Here is a 20854-nt window from a genome sequence, read left to right on the forward strand (position 1 = left end):
TCAACCCGTATGGGTCTTTGTCAAGATAATTTACCCTGCATCTGTGCTTTCTTAAAAACCCCGCTGTAGCTCCTGATTTGTTAATTGTCCATTTCCTTCCAGCATATGTTAAATGTGGGAATCAATACAAAGACACATGCTTAATAAAATTTTCTAATTCATTCCACAGTCATTCATAAACCCATTCATATAGAATATCTCAATTTCTATCTTAATGTTAAATGCAAATAAATAGTGATATACATTATTACAAATACCACTCTAAAATCATATATTTCATTTAAAAATGGATTGTGAAAATTGTATTATTTAATATATAAAGAAAAAATGATGAAGTATATTAAAGCATATTTACAATATAGATAAAAAAGCAGTAAAAGTAATAAATTTAATCTAAAAAATTAAATCTAAAAAATTCAAAAAAAATTTAAATCTCAAAAATTATAAGGGGGGGGGGGGTTAATATTTATTTTAAGATAAAATGTGTATACAAAACCTAAAAACAATAAAACATTACACTCAAAGGACATGAGAAATAAGAAATGAAAGACATTTCTAAAATCATTTTAATCTTTAAAAATCATATATTTGTTAATAGTAGGGGTACATTGGAGATGGTAAGAAACAGTCCATAAATAAATAAATAGGCAAGGGAATCTAGTGTGGGATAGATGTGATAAATGTTATATTAAGACAAGATAATCTTTGAGGAATCTTTGATATTATTCTCCAATGTTTTATCTATTCTCTAAAGAGATAATTATTTTTAGCATATCTACTTAATCTCTTGCTTTAAGCGCCCACTGTTTTATAATAATTTTGATATTTAAACTGTTACTATCCAGGAAGGGGATAGTTTCACAGTGAGGCTTTGGAGATTAGATTCAGCGCTTCACCCACACTACTGGTTTAAATTAATCACATCTATGCATAATACAATAATGCAATAGTATATATACATACATTAATAGATAGGTACAAACTTAAATATATATACAAAAAGTGGGGATTCTTGCTGAACTTGTTACCCATAAATAACGTTAAACGACTTTATGTATTCAATGGACACTTATCCTGGCTGTACGCCTACAGTATCTATGATATATTAATATGTATTTCAATAGAATATGAAGAATGGGTAATATAATAAGATCAAATTGGGGGCACCATCATTGCCAATCACTGAGATACCTCAATGCATCTATCCTATATTTAAAGCCACACTCATATATAAAGCCAGCTTAAAATTAAAATAGAGATATTCACCTAATTTTACTGTGAAGAACAGTGAAATCTCAAGGACACATAGATTATCAGGCTTATTTAGAGAGATGTATGTACTGACATCTGTCAATCAGAAATAAGTACCTTTACCCAAAGCTGGAGAGGTACCTCAATATATCTCTAAAAAATGCCATATTGTATCTTATGGGACAATTCGTAATGATGTATTAATAGTAAAGATAAATATTGTATGTATCTGGTACAGATTCATCATTATCACATATACACATAGAAATAGGCTGGACCAACTTATAAGGGTCTAAGTATGTTCAAATGAAGATTGTCCATCTTGTTACTCCCTCACATTCAGAGGTATATCAATGAATTCCCAATCCAAGGTCTAAGGTGCATAAGTAGGTAACTATACCTCAGGGGCCAGGCTTCCACAAACCTAGATGGGAGCTATCACTTCCACCAAGTTGTGTCGTAAGCGACCAGCCACCCCTACTCATCAGAGCAATGGGGCTGGAAACTACACGTAGCCACAGCATCCCTGGGTTGTACCCCAAGTATGTAGCACTACCCTGTGGGATCAAATAAGATTTTTAAAATCTGGGGTGGTGTTTAATCCGCCTGGATGTATGGTTACAAGTTTGAAGATCCACTGAGCTTCACATTTGAGCAGTGTCTTGCTCCTATCCCCTCCTCGGTCCAACGGGGGTATGTGGTCAATAAGGGTGTAACGTATAGAAGAAACAGCGTGGCCTTGCTTGGCACAGTGGCGTGCCACAGGTTGTTCGGAATCCCTATGTTTCAGTGCAGATCTTATTGCATGCCTGTGATTTGCCATTCGTTCACGTAACGTGCCTGTGGTTTTACCCACATAGAAGCACGAGCATGGGCAAAAAAGGAGGTACACTACGTGTGTAGTAGTACACGTAATGGAATGTTTAATTACATATCTCCTATTTGTATGTGGATGATGAAAAGTTTTAGTACTAACCAGGCCATTACATGTTGTGCAGCCCAAGCACCTATAGGACCCTTTAATATTTCTTGTAGCCGCTGTGGTGTAACTTGATTTCGGGTCCGTTTGCATTAAAAGGTCCTTTAGATTAGTGCCCCTCCTGAAACCCACCATGGGTTGTAACTGTCGGGTAAATGGTAATTTCGGATCGGAGGACATTATGGGCCAGTGCTGATGTAAAATGCGTCCAGTGTTCTTGGTGGCTGGAGTGAATGTTGTAGACAAGATTAACTTGTTGCTCGTATCTCTCTTTGGTGTAGGCTTAATCAGATCACTTTGAGTAAGTGTAGATATTGTGGTCATGGTGTCTTGAATAATCGATGATTTATACCCCCTATCACGGAATCTCTCTCCCACTCCTGTCAGTTGGGAGACCCCAGTACTCACATCTGAATTGTTTCTCATTGTTCTGATAAACTGAGACTTGACTATGCCCTTTAGTAGGGCAGGAGGGTGGCAGCTGTCCGCTCTCAATATAGAATTACGGTCAGTTTGTTTATGATATAGAGTGGTACCCAGTTGGTGTGCATTTTTAAAGACCGTCAAATCAAGGAAATTGATAGTCTGCCTGTTGACGGTCATCTTGAATTTCACATTACTGGTGGCCATGTTATACCTTTCAAACCAAGTTTGAAGGTCCTCCATGGTCCCCCGCCAAACCATAAAAATATCGTCAATATATCTGTAATAGCATATTACAGCTGAATTGACAGTATGCCACAGATATAGATTTTCAAATTGAGACATGTATATGTTGGCATATGCGGGGGCCATGGAGGAACCCATGGCCGTACCAGCTGTTTGCAAATAAAACTTACTTTCAAATCTAAAGTAATTTTTGTACAAACAGTATTCAATCAGAGAGAGAAAATACTCAACCGGTGGACCTTCATAGAGAGAGTTGTTAGTGATATGTTCCTGTACAGCTTTAAGACCCTCAGTATGGGGGATAATGGTATACAGACTGTTGACATCCAGACTGACCAATAAGTCATCTTGCTGGACGTCAACAGTGCGTACCTTGCGAATAGGTCACTTGTGTCCATGATGTATGACCTTATTTCCCTAACTACAGGTTGTAATAGTATATCCACTAATTGTGCTACCGGTTGTGTCAGAGAGTCCCTCGCTGACACAATAGGCCGGCCTGGTGGATGATCCAATGTTTTGTGTATCTTAGGGATGGAATATAGGATAGGTGTTTTTGGGCAAGATGTAGAGCAGAAGTCACGAATGTGTTCGGACAAACAGCCCTGTTCAAAACCCATTTGGATCAAAGCATCCAATTGTGTTTTGAACCTCATAGTGGGATCACTTGGCAACTTAGTGTAAGTCTGTGTGTCTGTCAACTGGGTCAGGATGTCAGATCGATAATCTCTATAGTTCAGTATCACAATGGCCCCGCCTTTATCGGCGGGCCTGATGACTATAGAGGAATCATCTTGGAGGGTCTTTATCACTAGGCGTTCATCCCTGGACAAGTTGTGCGTCCATAGGGACTGGTGTCTAGCTGTTTCAAGGTCTTGAGTGACTAGTCTGACAAATTTTTTGGTACTAGGGCTACTGTTGATAGGTTCAAAGTTGCTAGGAATTTTACATTTAAGTTCTACCTGTGTTTTAGTTGAACTAGATGTGGTGTTTTGGAAAAACTCCCTGACCTTGAGGGATTTGTTCAATTTATACAGGTCCAGTTTGAGATCAAATTCAGATAGGGCTGTGCTAGGCACATAGGATAGCCCTTTGTTTAAAACTTGGCGTTTGCTGTCAGAGAGGGAGTGTGTACTTAGGTTGATGACTATGTCCTCTGTCGTGGACGTCTGGGGGGTCGGTGTCTTATGCCCCGCCCGCCTAATATGGGGTCTTTTATGCCGGCCCCTACCCTGGGAGCGGGTAGTTACCCCTAAAAAATGATGATTCTGTGTAGAATGTGCTCTAGATGCGTGGCCAGCAAATGTATTTTGTTGTCTATATGGACCAGGTGGAGTCAGAGAAGTATTGGAAGGGTTTCTGTCAGTATCCGTGGAGTCTCCCCCACTTGTGTCTACTGTATCGAAATGAACCCGTCTATTTCTCTGTCTCCTCCTAGTTCTTGTGTCAGGAGTGGAAGTTAGCCATTTATAAACTTTTCCTTGTTTGTAATCCTGATTTACAGTTTCTAACTTCCTATTTTTAAAGGTTATTAAATCTGTCTGGTATTTGTCTATCTGAGATTTAATTTTATATAACCAGTTTTCTTGTGTATCATTAGTAAGTGTAGCCTTGTGTGTATTTTCAAAGGTCTGTATTTCAATTTTAACTCTGCCTAAAATAGCAGTAACTTCCTCTATGACAAGTAAGATTAAGTCTAAAGAACACTTATTCAAAATGAAGCACCACTTTTTTCTAAACTCTGGGTTGTCTCGCCCAATTGTGGGTACATTGTGGACCCTGAAGCCACGGGGAATATGGCCTGTTCTAAAATAATCGGATAAATAACTACCATGTAAGGTGAGATCAACCTCTCTTTTTTTCAGCTTTAATAAAGTATGGTACAAATTAATTGGGGTGTCACCAACAGTCTTGGAGATGGGTGCAAATAAGATCCGGATGGCGTCATCTGGAGTGTATGATACAGTGCCGGTCTGGGCTTCCACAGCTTGACAGGTTGAATCCCCACTCTGTGCATCTGCGTCGATAGAAATTGGTTCCTCCTGTGTCTGTGATATAGACATGCTGAAATCAGGAAATAAATAGGTGTATAAACAAGGAAGTTAGTTCCTGAATTGATTTAAATGTTATTCCACAGGTGTAAAGCAACAGCAAATAAATGTCAATCAACTGTGAGGTTTTGTCAACAGCTGAATGCCAGTAGAAAGTGTCCAAATGGGTAAATAACACAAAGTAAGGTAAATAATAACAGACAAATTATGGCCAGATGGTAAATGGTCCCAAAACTGAACAGCAAGAAAAACCCACAAAGTGGAGCGCTGGAGAGAGAGAAACAAGTTAAGTCAAAGGTAGGGGGTTCCGCTCGTCACCAAATAATATCCAACCAATTTCCAGTTCAGCCCACCAAGAGACAATGGCCTGGGTGCAAATATAGATAGCATATATGACAGATGTAAATGCACTCTCAGGACTTTCACAAATATCTTTATTGGAACGTTTTCGGGGCTCACAACCCCTTCATCAGCATAAACACATAGACAAAACACAAACAATTTATAGTGTTTCAAATATCACTCACCAAACAAGTGTTACTCCAAAGTGCGCCAAATCACGAGCGTGGAACGCATCTTGCTGGGATTCCCACTTTTTGTATATATATTTAAGTTTGTACCTATCTATTAATGTATGTATATATACTATTGCATTATTTTATTATGCATAGATGTGATTAAGAATGATTATCACATATTTTCACATACACTTGTGTGCTACACTATGTAATTAATCAAAGTGTTGAGACACGATTTATCATTGTGACTACAGTTGCCATGGAGACCTATATATACAATGGCACATGATCAGCCGGTTAGAGATATTATTACGTCGATCTAACCTAGTTTATCCACTACACTCAAGTTTGTGTTAGCAATTGTTTATCTATAACACTTTACACACAATTGTGGATGAGTTATTATTTGTTAACGAAACACTTAACATAGCTTGTATGCTTAATATAACTATGCCGCGAAACCGGAAGTGAGATAATATCACTTCCGGTAGGCGTTAGCACTGTGGAACGCAAGATGCGTTCCACGCTCGTGATTTGGCGCACTTTGGAGTAACACTTGTTTGGTGAGTGATATTTGAAACACTATAAATTGTTTGTGTTTTGTCTATGTGTTTATGCTGATGTAGGGGTTGTGAGCCCCGAAAACGTTCCAATAAAGATATTTGTGAAAGTCCTGAGAGTGCATTTATATCTGTCATATATGCTATCTATATTTGCACCCAGGCCATTGTCTCTTGGTGGGCTGAACTGGAAATTGGTTGGATATTATTTGGTGACCAGCGGAACCCCCTACCTTTGACTTAACTTGTTTCTCTCTCTCTCCAGCGCTCCACTTTGTGGGTTTTTCTTGCTGTTCCGTTTTGGGACCATTTACCATCTGGCCATAATTTGACTGTTATTATTTACCTTACTTTGTGTTATTTACCCATTTGGACACTTTCTACTGGGATTCAGCTGTTGACAAAACCTCACAGTTGATTGACATTTATTTGCTGTTGCTTTACACCTGTGGAATAACATTTAAATCAATTCAGGAACTAACTTCCTTGTTTATACACCTATTTATTTCCTGATTTCAGCATGTCTATATCACAGACACAGGAGGAACCAATTTCTATCGACCCAGATGCACAGAGTGGGGATTTAACCTGTCAAGCTGTGGAAGCCCAGACCGGCACTGTATCATACACTCCAGATGACGCCATCCGGATCTTATTTGCACCCATCTCCAAGACTGTTGGTGAGACCCCAATTAATTTGTACCATACTTTATTAAAGCTGAAAAAAAGAGAGGTTGATCTCACCTTACATGGTAGTTACTTATCTGATTATTTTAGAACAGGCCATATTCCCCGTGGCTTCAGGGTCCACAATGTACCCACAATTGGGCGAGACAACCCAGAGTTTAGAAAAAAGTGGTGCTTCATTTTGAATAAGTGTTCTTTAGACTTAATCTTACTTGTCATAGAGGAAGTTACTGCTATTTTAGGCAGAGTTAAAATTGAAATACAGACCTTTGAAAATACACACAAGGCTACACTTACTAATGATACACAAGAAAACTGGTTATCTAAAATTAAATCTCAGATAGACAAATACCAGACAGATTTAATAGCCTTTAAAAATAGGAAGTTAGAAACTGTAAATCAGGATTACAAACAAGGAAAAGTTTATAAATGGCTAACTTCCACTCCTGACACAAGAACTAGGAGGAGACAGAGAAATAGACGGGTTCATTTCGATACAGTAGACACAAGTGGGGGAGAGTCCACGGATACTGACAGAAACCCTTCCAATACTTCTCTGACTCCACCTGGTCCATATAGACACCAAAATCAATTTGCTGGCCACGAATCTAGAGCGCATTCTACACCGAATCATCATTTTTTAGGGGTAACTACCCGCTCCCGGGGTGGGGGCGGCATAATAGACCCCATATTAGGCGGGCGGGGCATAAGACACCGACCCCCCAGACGTCCACGATAGAGGACATAGTCATCAACCTAAGTACACACTCCCTCTCTGACAGCGAACGCCAAGTTTTAAACAAAGGGCTATCCTATGTGCCTAGCACAGCCCTATCTGAATTTGATCTCAAACTGGACCTGTATAAATTGAACAAATCCCTCAAGGTCAGGGAGTTTTTCCAAAACACCACATCTAGTTCAACTAAAACACAGGTAGAACTTAAATGTAAAATTCCTAGCAACTTTGAACCTATCAACAGTAGCCCTAGTACCAAAAAATTTGTCAGACTAGTCACTCAAGACCTTGAAACAGCTAGACACCAGTCCCTATGGACGCACAACTTGTCCAGGGATGAACGCCTAACGATAAAGACCCTCCAAGATGATTCCTCTATAGTCATCAGGCCCGCCGATAAAGGCGGGGCCATTGTGATACTGAACTATAGAGATTATCGATCTGACATCCTGACCCAGTTGACAGACACACAGACTTACACTGAGTTGCCAAGTAATCCCACTATGAGGTTCAAAACACAATGGGATGCTTTGATCCAAATGGGTTTTGAACAGGGCTGTTTGTCCGAACACATTTGTGACTTCTGCTCTACATCTTGCCCAAAAACACCTATCCTTTATTCCATCCCTAAGATACACAAAACATTGGATCATCCACCAGGCTTGGCCTATTGTGTCAGCGAGGGACTCTCTGACACAACCGGTAGCACAATTAGTGGATATACTATTACAACCTGTAGTTAGGGAAATAAGGTCATACATCATGGACACAAGTGACTTTATTCGCAAGATACGGACTGTTGACGTCCAGCAAGATGACTTATTGGTCAGTCTGGACGTCAACAGTCTGTATACCATTATCCCCCATACTGAGGGTCTTAAAGCTGTACAGGAACATATCACTAACAACTCTCTCTATGAAGGTCCACCGGTTGAGTATTTTCTCTCTCTGATTGAATACTGTTTGTACAAAAATTACTTTAGATTTGAAAGTAAGTTTTATTTGCAAACAGCTGGTACGGCCATGGGTTCCTCCATGGCCCCCGCATACGCCAACATATACATGTCTCAATTTGAAAATCTATATCTGTTTCATACTGTCAATTCAGCTGTAATATGCTATTACAGATATATTGACGATATTTTTATGGTTTGGCGGGGGACCATGGAGGACCTTCAAACTTGGTTTGAAAGGTATAACATGGCCACCAGTAATGTGAAATTCAAGATGACCGTCAACAGGCAGACTATCAATTTCCTTGATTTGACGGTCTTTAAAAATGCACACCAACTGGGTACCACTCTATATCATAAACAAACTGACCGTAATTCTATATTGAGAGCGGACAGCTGCCACCCTCCTGCCCTACTAAAGGGCATAGTCAAGTCTCAGTTTATCAGAACAATGAGAAACAATTCAGATGTGAGTACTGGGGTCTCCCAACTGACAGGAGTGGGAGAGAGATTCCGTGATAGGGGGTATAAATCATTGATTATTCAAGACACCATGACCACAGTATCTACACTTACTCAAAGTGATCTGATTAAGCCTACACCAAAGAGAGATACGAGCAACAAGTTAATCTTGTCTACAACATTCACTCCAGCCAGCAAGAACACTGGACGCATTTTACATCAGCACTGACCCATAATGTCCTCCGATCCGAAATTACCATTTACCCGACAGTTACAACCCATGGTGGGTTTCAGGAGGGGCACTAATCTAAAGGATCTTTTAATGCAAACAGACCCGAAATCAAGTTACACCACAGGGGCTACAAGAAATATTAAAGGGTCCTATAGGTGCTTGGGCTGCACAACATATAATGGCCTGGTTAGTACTAAAACTTTTCATCATCCACATACAAATAGGAGATATGTGATTAAACATTCCATTACGTGTACTACTACACACGTAGTGTACCTCCTTTTTTGCCCATGCTTGTGCTTCTATGTGGGTAAAACCACAGGCACGTTACGTGAACGAATGGCAAATCACAGGCACGCAATAAAATCTGCACTGAAACATAGGGATTCCGAACAACCTGTGGCACGCCACTGTGCCAAGCAAGGCCACACTGTTTCTTCTATACGTTACACCCTTATTGACCACATACCCCCGTTGGACCGAGGAGGGGATAGGAGCAAGACACTGCTCAAACGTGAAGCTCAGTGGATCTTCAAACTTGGAACCATACATCCAGGCGGATTAAACACCACCCCAGATTTTAAAAATCTTATTTGATCCCACAGGGTAGTGCTACATACTTGTGTACAACCCAGGGATGCTGTGGCTACGTGTAGTTTCCAGCTCCATTGCTCTGATGAGTAGGGGTGGCTGGTCGCTTACGACACAACTTGGTGGAAGTGATAGCTCCCATCTAGGTTTGTGGAAGCCTGGCCCCTGAGGTATAGTTACCTACTTATGCACCTTAGACCTTGGATTGGGAATTCATGGATATACCTCTGAATGTGAGGGAGTAACAAGATGGACAATCTTCATTTGAACATACTTGGACCCTTATAAGATGGTCCAGCCTATTTCTATGTGTATATGTGATAATGATGAATCTGTACCAGATACATAAAATATTTATCTTTACTATTAATACATCATTACGAATTGTCCCATAAGATACAATATGGCATTTTTAGAGATATATTGAGGTACCTCTCCAGCTTTGGGTAAAGGTACTTATTTCTGATTGACAGATGTCAGTACATACATCTCTATAAATAAGCCTGATAATCTATGTGTCCTTGAGATTTCACTGTTCTTCACAGTAAAATTAGGTGAATATCTCTATTTTAATTTTAAGCTGGCTTTATACAGGGAGTGCAGAATTATTAGGCAAGTTGTATTTTTGAGGATTAATTTTATTATTGAACAACAACCATGTTCTCAATGAACCCAAAAAACTCATTAATATCAAAGCTGAATAGTTTTGGAAGTAGTTTTTAGTTTGTTTTTAGTTATAGGTATTTTAGGGGGATATCTGTGTGTGCAGGTGACTATTAATGTGCATAATTATTAGGCAACTTAACAAAAAACAAATATATAACCATTTCAATATAACATCTCAACATTCACAAATATACATTTCTGACATTCAAATACAAAACAAAAACAAATCAGTGACCAATATAGCCACCTTTCTTTGCAAGGACACTCAAAAGCCTGCCATCCATGGATTCTGTCAGTGTTTTGATCTGTTCACCATCAACATTGCGTGCAGCAGCAACCACAGCCTCCCAGACAATGTTCAGAGCGGTGTACTGTTTTCCCTCCTTGTAAATCTCACATTTGATGATGGACCACAGGTTCTCAATGGGGTTGAGATCAGGTGAACAAGGAGGCAATGTCATTAGATTTTCTTCTTTTATACCCTTTCTTGCCAGCCACGCTGTGGAGTACTTGGACGTGTGTGATGGAGCATTGTCCTGCATGAAAATCATGTTTTTCTTGAAGGATGCAGACTTCTTCCTGTACCACTGCTTGAAGAAGGTGTCTTCCAGAAACTGGCAGTAGAACTGGGAGTTGAGCTTGACTCCATCCTCAACCCGAAAAGGCCCCACAAGCTCATCTTTGATGATACCAGCCCAAACCAGTACTCCACCTCCACCTTACTGGCGTCTGAGTCGGACTGGAGCTCTCTGCCCTTTACCAATCCAGCCACGGGCCCATCCATCTGGCCCTTCAAGACTCCCTCTCATTTCATCAGTCCATAAAACCTTAGAAAAATCAGTCTTGAGATATTTCTTGGCCCAGTCTTGACGTTTCAGCTTGTGTGTCTTGTTCAGTGGTGGTCGTCTTTCAGCCTTTCTTACCTTGGCCATGTCTCTGAGTATTGCACACCTTGTGCTTTTGGGCACTCCAGTGATGTTGCAGCTCTGAAATATGGCCAAACTGGTGGCAAGTGGCATCTTGGCAGCTGCACGCTTGACTTTTCTCAGTTCATGGGCAGTTATTTTGCGCCACACGCTTCTTGCGACCCTGTTGACTATTTTGAATGAAACGCTTGATTGTTCGATGATCACGCTTCAGAAGCTTTGCAATTTTAAGAGTGCTGCATCCCTCTGCAAGATATCTCACTATTTTTTACTTTTCTGAGCCTGTCAAGTCCTTCTTTTGACCCGTTTTGCCAAAGGAAAGGAAGTTGCCTAATAAGTATGCACACCTGATATAGGGTGTTGATGTCATTAGGCCACACCCCTTCTCATTACAGAGATGCACATCACCTAATATGCTTAATTGGTAGTAGGCTTTCGAGCCTATACAGCTTAGAGTAAGACAACATGCATAAAGAGGATGATGTGGTCAAAATACTAATTTGCCTAATAATTCTGCACTCCCTGTATATGAGTGTGGCTTTAAATATAGGATAGATGCATTGAGGTATCTCGGTGATTGGCAATGATGGTGCCCCCAATTTGATCTTATTATATTACCCATTCTTCATATTCTATTGAAATACATATTAATATATCATAGATACTGTAGGCGTACAGCCAGGATAAGTGTCCATTGAATACATAAAGTCGTTTAACGTTATTTATGGGTAACAAGTTCAGCAAGAATCCCCACTTTTTGTATATATATTTAAGTTTGTACCTATCTATTAATGTATGTATATATACTATTGCATTATTTTATTATGCATAGATGTGATTAAGAATGATTATCACATATTTTCACATACACTTGTGTTCTACACTATGTAATTAATCACAGTGTTGTGACACGATTTATCATTGTGACTACAGTTGCCATGGAGACCTATATATACAATGGCACATGATCAGCCGGTTAGAGATATTATTACGGCGATCTAACCTAGTTTATCCACTACACTCAAGTTTGTGTTAGCAATTGTTTATCTATAACACTTTACACACAATTGTGGATGAGTTATTATTTGTTAACGAAACACTTAACATAGCTTGTATGCTTAATATAACTATGCCGCGAAACCGGAAGTGAGATAATATCACTTCCGGTAGGCGTTAGCACTGTGGAACGCTAGATGCGTTCCACGCTCGTGATTTGGCGCACTTTGGAGTAACACTTGTTTGGTGAGTGATATTTGAAACACTATAAATTGTTTGAGTTTTGTCTATGTGTTTATGCTGATGTAGGGGTTGTGAGCCCCGAAAACGTTCCAATAAAGATATTTGTGAAAGTCCTGAGAGTGCATTTATATCTGTCATATATGCTATCTATATTTGCACCCAGGCCATTGTCTCTTGGTGGGCTGAACTGGAAATTGGTTGGATATATATATATATATATATATATATATATATATATATATATATATATATATACATATATACTGTACATATATATATATATATATATATATATATATATAGGTATTGATATATACAGATATATATAGGAATATCTATTTAAAAATACTAAGAACAACGCTATCTATATATGTAGAATGCAGAATATATATATGTATACATATTTATTTAGGAGTTATTATGTGTATATATATATATGTATGTCTGTAAATAAATAAATTTACATATATATTTACATACATATACATATTTAGACATATGTATGTATGTATCTCCATGTTAAAGCCCTTTGCAGCCCTTTTTTCTACCACCTGAGACCTCATATCTTTGAGCCCTTATAACTGTTTGTTGCATTTAAAAAAATATATATATATATTATATAGTGTTATTATGAGTGCAACTGTAATTTAAATTTTTTTTGCTATTTTTTGTGCAAGTCGTGCTATGCCGATGCGCGTTAAATTAAATTGCTCTCTAGCAAACTTGTTTTCTTCAACTTGTAATATGTGTACTACTTCCAACGCACGTAAAGAGCTTTAACAGATAGCGCACCACTTGTAACCTAGCCCTTATTTTTTTTAATATCCCTTTAACATAAAAAAGAGGAATATTTTTCTTGGTTAATTATTCCTCTGTGATGCAGAAACATTCTATACCCATCCATAAAGATATTTGTCTACGCCAATGCAATTTAATTTATTGATGATTGTAAAAAATCATAATTATAACTTTATGGCTAAATAGCTATATGAAATTCATTCTAGCACTGATGTATTCAAATGTCTTTTGTTTATGGTTTGTTTTATTCCCCCATAATGATTAACCTTTTCCAGACATGAGGGATATATACAATACATTTACGCAGAGGCGTATTATGGCCTAGGCCAACAAGACTGGTGCCTAGGGCGACAGATTTGGGAGAGCCAGCACACAGTACAGTGAGAGATAAACAGCAGGTTTTTACAGAGAAGACAAGGCACGTGCGCTGATTAAGGTCGCTCTTCACAGGCAGCGCTCCTTTAAACCGTTGCTTCATTTAGAGCCACCGGCATTTTTGCAGTGGAAGCGTTCTTGGTGAGAAACGTGCCCGGGGATATGCTTACAAGGTGAAGCTGGAGGAGAAGACCTGATATGCTGCCTCCCCTTGTCAGCTGTGGTGGGTCTGCGAGTGCAGTGCTTATTGCAAGTCTTAGTAACTAACAGACTGGATGCGTCTGTGCACTGCTTAGATCAGCTTGTGATGTCTAATCATAAACTCTCAGTGCTAATGTATGTTAGCTACTAACAGCTAGCTTTCTCTGCATTCATAAACCCACTAGCTAAATAGTAAACGGATACTTACAAAGTTTCATTACTTGAATAATGGTTACTGTATGTTGTTGCATGTAAAGGGCAGTGGTTGTTTCAAAGTGAATTTTTATTTCCCTCCCTTCCTCTCTCCCTTCTTTCCCTTTCTCCCTCCCTTCCTCCCTCAACTCCCTTCCTCCCTCATCTCACTAGCTCCCTCCCACCCTCAACCCCCTCCCTTATTTCTTTCCCTCACTAACTCCCTTCTTTCCCTATATCCCTTCTTTCTCTCAACTTCCTCCCTTGCTCCCTTCTTTCACTTCTTTCTTTCCCTCCCCTTTTTCTCCTCTCTCTCCCCACTTTTTTATTCCCTCTCTCCCTCTCTCTGTCCCTCTCTTCCTTCTTTCCTTTCCCTTCCTTTTCTCCCCTCCCCTTCTTTTCTCTCCCTTCTCTCAGGGAGAAAATGGTATGAGATGAATGCAATTCAACCCACCTATGTGCAAGTGTTTTCCTAGCCCATTTTTTTAATTGTTATTTATATATATATATATATATATATATATATATATAAAAGAAAATTTTGACACACTGACCCAAAAAAATTTAAGGGGAAAAATGGCCTAAAACCTTTGGGGGGGGGGGGCAGCAGAATTTTGAGTGCCTAGGGCAGCAAAAAAATCTAAATACGCCACTACATTGGAGTCAATGACATTAGCAGTACTCAAGTCCCGCAATAACTGAAAAACATACATCATACGTCCTTGTGACATTCTTAGCCAATTGTAGTGTAGGTGCATGTTTAACTGTGTCTAATTATGCTTCTCAACCTGTGTTACATGGGACTTTGGTAAAGTCTTTTTCTTTCATTGGGCTTGATTACAATGGCGTGCTATTTAGCACTCCTGCTTGGAGTAATCTTTTTGTGCACGCAAATTAGCGCACGTATTACAAGTTGAAAGTAAAAGTTTTGCAAGCGAGATAGCGAAGCCCGACATGCACTAATTTTAGGACCTTAGATATCAAGACTGCACTAACTTTCTCTCCCCATAGACTTTAATGGAGAGCGCAGAAGAAAAAACCTAACACTCATTGATTGCCTGCTAACCTGACAGGAATTTTTAATATTTCACATTACAATGGTCTTCACATACAGGAAAATGTTATTTTTTTTTTAGATAAAAAAATCTATCTATATCTGTATATACCTATATATCTATCTATCTATCTATCTATCTATCTATATATATATATATATATATATATATATATACATGCATATATATATATATATATATATATATATATATATACACATACAAAACACGGAAGGGGACTGCACTCTCATACCGGACCGGGTACACATCCCATGACCCTGCAACATGCTCAGCCCTGGGTACAAACCGGCACTCACAGGAAGCTGTGCTGTCCCTAGAGTCACAGGCAGTTAACCCCAGACAGGTCTGGGTGCAAAAACCATAGGGAAAATGACAAAACAAATTAATACAACACACAGAGAAAGTCCAGCACTCACTTACAAGCGCTCAGCTAAGATTTAAAAGCAAAAATGGAAAGGTTAGTTACCGCATCTGGCCAAATGGGACAAGCCCAGGCACCACGTCAAGGTCCTTTCCAATACCTGGGACCCTAAAACAGCCACACAATGCAAGCTCTCAAGTCCAAACAAACTGGGAACAAGTGAAGGGTGCACAGGCTTATGTAATCACCCTAGACATATACAAAACATGGAAGGGGACAGCACTCTCATACCGGACCGGGTACACATCCCATGACCCTGCTACATGCTCAGCCCTGGGTGCTCACCTAAGCCAAAAGAATGGTCCAAAAAGAGAAGAGAGAGAAGAGATCATCGCCCTTCACAAGCAAGGATTAGGATACAAAAAGATAGAGAAGACACTGAATCTTCCTAGAGACACCGTTGGAAGCATAGTTTGCAAGTTCAAAGTTAAAGAACATTGGTTACACTACCTGGATGGGCAGAAAAAGAAAGATATTAACGACTGCAACCAGATTTCTGAGAAGGCAGGTTAAAAAAAACCTTGAGTGACTGCAAAAGACCTGCAGCAAGACTTGGCGGCTACAGGCACTGAGATTTCAGTTTGCACAGTAAGGCGCATACTAAACGCAGAAGGTTATTAGACCGCTGCTTCCTACACCCTACGCCACCTCTTAGGTGGTGAAGCAAAATCACAGAGAGCACGCTCGCGGTGATTGACAGCCCCTTCAGTCGCGTGATTGGTCGCGTGATTGAAGGGGCGGGCATTACACACTCCGATGAGTGTGTAATGATACATACGGGCAAGCGGATCAATAGATCCGCTGCCCGTTTGTAGCGAAGGCGGGCGGACAGCTTCGCGAGTTAAGAAGCTGTCCGCCTGCCATTTAGTACATGGCGCCCACTGCCTACAGTTAAGCTTGGTGGTGGCTCGGTGATGCTCTGGGGCTGCTTTACATCCTCTGGCACTGGAAACCTTCAGCGTGTGGAAGGCAAGATGGATTGAAGAATCAGGAAATCCTAGGAGAAAACATGCCATCTGTGAGGAAACTGAATATTGGGCATCATTGGACCTTCCAACAGGACAATGATCCCAAGCATATCTCAAATTCCAACAAGGCATGGTTGCAGAAGAATTCCTGGAAGATTCTACAGTGGCCATCACAGTCATCTGACTTGAACCCCATAGAAAATATCTGGTGGGATTTGAAGAAGGAGGTTGCAGCATGCAAACCCAAGAATATTAATACTGGAGGCCATTGTTCATGAGGAATGGGCTACAATTCCTCGGGAATGCTGTCATACGCTGGTGTCTAGTTATGCATCTCATTTGCTGCAGGTCATAACAGCAAAAGGGTACTCTACTAAGTACTAAAGATGCTTGTCATGAAGGGGTTTAATCATTTTGAGACTGCAGAATTAATCAAAGTTGCATTTTTAATTGCATTTGGGGAAACCACTTGAAGCATTCGTTGTGTTGAGCTATTTTAATTGCTTTTGTTTGATTTGTTTATTTCAAACAGATGAAAGTCTGTAAATTTTTACAATAAACCTGATTTTCAATGGGGTTGAATAATTTTGATTACAACTGTATGCGTAGTGTGTGTGTGCATGCATATGTGTATGCTACGTAATGTGTGCAATTACTTAAAGTGAAGGTCAATTTTCATGTGAAAGTGCCGGTTTTTTAAAAAACTATTAAAAACAGGGGCACTTTCATTCATGAAAATTGACATTTCAGCCATTTTCTTAAAATATACTTACCTTTTCTTCTTGAAGCCGCTCCAGTGCTTCACCAGCCCATTGCAAGCCTCTTTATATGTCAGCAATGACGATTCCGGCATCCTCTAATCACGGCTTCCCTCCTGGGGCAATCATTGCCTGAGGCAACGCCGTGATTAGAGGAAGCTGGTTTTCGTCATTGCTTGGTAAGTAAACCAGGAAGAAGTATGCGGAGCATCATTTCAGAACGGCGTTTCAGAAGAAAAAGTTTTTTTAAAAAATACGGTGCAATGTCAATTTTCATGAATGAAAGTGCCCCTGTTTTTAATAGTTTTTTTTAAAAACCGGGCACTTTCACATGAAAATTGACCTTCACTTTAAAGCAGAACATATAAATCTATCTTGCAGGGGATATTAGAAGAAAAGTGTTCTGCTTCTTTGTATGTGCATAAAGTTTTTTAAACAGTGTTTCTGCTCAGAGGGCCAATGCTGCATTGGAGATGACTCAATTAACAGAATAAAAGCCACGGCTGGCTCTCAGTGCAGGTACACTGGTACATGAAGCATAGTTAGATATGCTTTAAGAGCAAATGCACAGCTAATGCTCTCACTAAAAACAGGGATAGCTTTAGTAGTATTGCAAAACTGGTCCTATTCAAGAATAGAATGTAGAGTGAAAGAGGGTGGGCCTAAGCGCCTGATGTGAACCTATATGCCTGGGGATGGGTAACTCCTAGCTTTACCCGGTGAAATGAATGAGAAAACAAAAGGGACCCAGGCGCCTACCCTAAGAAGGCTAGGTAAGAATGTAAGTCTAAAACAGGTTTAATAAACAAATGATAAAGATGAGTAAAAACAAATTGGAGAACAATAATAAAATCAATAATAAAATCACAGTCGCAGATAGATTAAACAATTACAAAAAACATGGATCCATGAACCTAGCGAATAATTTACACAATATGATAGTGAAAGACAGTTAAAAACAATGGTATACCAATAAACATAAAGTCAATCAGTCCGATGGTAAGTGCCAAAAAAGGGGAAGGTGAATAAAATGTAAAAAATGATGAAAGTGAATCTAGTGTGTCGAATCCTCTTAAAAAATGAAAGTGCTAATCCAATGCAAACTTTAGATTAATCCTTATAAAAAATGAATGTCAGGTAAAAAATATGTGACGAAAGTCTAGGAAAACATAATGGTGAAACACTTGAACAAAATCACTTGAGCAAAGTCAATTGTTGTGCACAAATAATCCTCCGCTGGTGATCAAAAGTTAACAAAATATGTGGCATATAACAAATTGAAAAATATAAAAATATAAAAATTTTTATATTTTTCAATTTGTTATATGCCACATATTTTGTTAACTTTTGATCACCAGCGGAGGATTATTTGTGCACACTGCACAACAATTGACTTTGCTCAAGTGATTTTGTTCAAGTGTTTCACCATTATGTTTTCCTAGACTTTCGTCACATATTTTTTACCTGACATTCATTTTTTATAAGGATTAATCTAAAGTTTGCATTGGATTAGCACTTTCATTTTTTAAGAGGATTCGACACACTAGATTCACTTTCATCATTTTTTACATTTTATTCACCTTCCCCTTTTTTGGCACTTACCATCGGACTGATTGACTTTATGTTTATTGGTATACCATTGTTTTTAACTGTCTTTCACTATCATATTGTGTAAATTATTCGCTAGGTTCATGGATCCATGTTTTTTGTAATTGTTTAATCTATCTGCGACTGTGATTTTATTATTGATTTTATTATTGTTCTCCAATTTGTTTTTACTCATCTTTATCATTTGTTTATTAAACCTGTTTTAGACTTACATTCTTACCTAGCCTTCTTAGGGTAGGCGCATGGGTCCCTTTTGTTTTCTCAAGAATAGAATGTACTAATGTGTTTTAATTTTGGCTGGAATGCCCCTGTAATTGTCCAAATTGTAACAAGAATTACAACAATCATTTTTTTTTCCTTGTGGGACTTTCCTATTAATTATTAAACAGGTACTTCCAATGTACATTACGGTTTATCTCACACAATTTCGCAAATTTATTGTGCAACATAGTTCTACTTTCGTACTACTGAGAGAAGTTCTTTGTTCTGCATTTTTATATTTTGTCATTTCTATTCATAGTCTTATATAAAACAGAATGGGCTCTGAATAATGAAAATGGCTTTGTTGGAAGAGGCCGATTGGATGAAGCTTTGACATTGGCTTTGTATGCCAAGATGTCTTCAAGTCAAATAATATATCCTAAGAAGACGTTTAGACAGAAAACTGGAAAATGTCTATCATACCTATATAAGAACACTATTCAAACATGGCATTGTTAAAGTATTTTTATTTATTTTTTTTGCATTAAAACATTTTCTAACAAGTAGTGCTAGTGACCTTAAAGGGACATGAAACTCAAAATCAGACAGAACATACAATTTTAAACAACTTTCTAATTTACTTATTTTATCTAATTTGTTTCATTTTCTCAGTATCCAATGTTGAAGGACAGGCAATGCACTACTGGGAGTTAGCCTAACACATTGAGTCAGCCAATGAGAAGAGGCATATATTTGCAGCCACCAATCAGCAGCTAGCTCCCAGTAATCTATTGCTGCTCTTGAGCCTACCTAGGCATGTTTATCAACAGAGAATACCAACAAAGCAAATTAGATAATAGAAGTGAATTGGAAATGTGTTTAAAATCCCATGCACTGTCTGAATCATGAAAAAATGTGAGTTTCATGTCCCTTTAAGGTATGATTGCTCACTTGTTGCAGGATTCTCTAAAATTCACCAACATGGAGTGAAATACCAAAATAACACTTGCACGGGTATATCTCACTCAATTCTCAAAAAAAGGGGTCTGAACCTGAAAGTCTCGGCCAATGCCATGCTCCCATAGAGAAAAATGAAGCCCTCTGAGGAGAGTCAATTTGACAGGGAGAACTCTGCACTGATAACAGCATTTTTTTAAAGCAAACACAAATCACATCTAGGGATGGGCGAATGTTTCTAAAAATTCATTGTAACAAAAAAAGTTTTTTTCCGTGAGCAGCCGGAGGCGCTCAATTTAGGCAGATGCTCATGGCCAAATACATGTACTTTCTGTATGCAATTTTTATACTTCATGACAGAAAGTCACCTTTATTGTACTGCTAAATCCTAACGTTTCTGAAAAACTAGGATTTACCATCACGTTAAACAATGTAAAAATAAAGTACCCTTTGAATTGTGTATCCTTTGGTATGATGTATTTTTAAATTTAATTGTACATTAATTGGACAGTATTCACCAATTTTCATATAACTGCATGTAATAGACACTACTATAAAGATACTGCTAAAAAAATCCAGTATAAACCCTTTTAAAAACTTACACCTAGATTACGAGTTTTGCTCTATAGAGGGTGTGAAACGAACGCAACAAAAGTTGCGTTATTTCACCCTCCAAAGCGCTGCCATTACGAGTTTCTGAAAAGCCTCCTTGTGCGTGCGATATGGTGGCGTTAAGCTCCATACTGCACAAAAGCCAAGGGCTGCTTTGACATGCTTGT

The sequence above is a fragment of the Bombina bombina genome, chromosome 2 (genome assembly GCF_027579735.1).
Source record: "Bombina bombina isolate aBomBom1 chromosome 2, aBomBom1.pri, whole genome shotgun sequence".
NCBI classification, from domain to species: domain Eukaryota; kingdom Metazoa; phylum Chordata; class Amphibia; order Anura; family Bombinatoridae; genus Bombina; species Bombina bombina.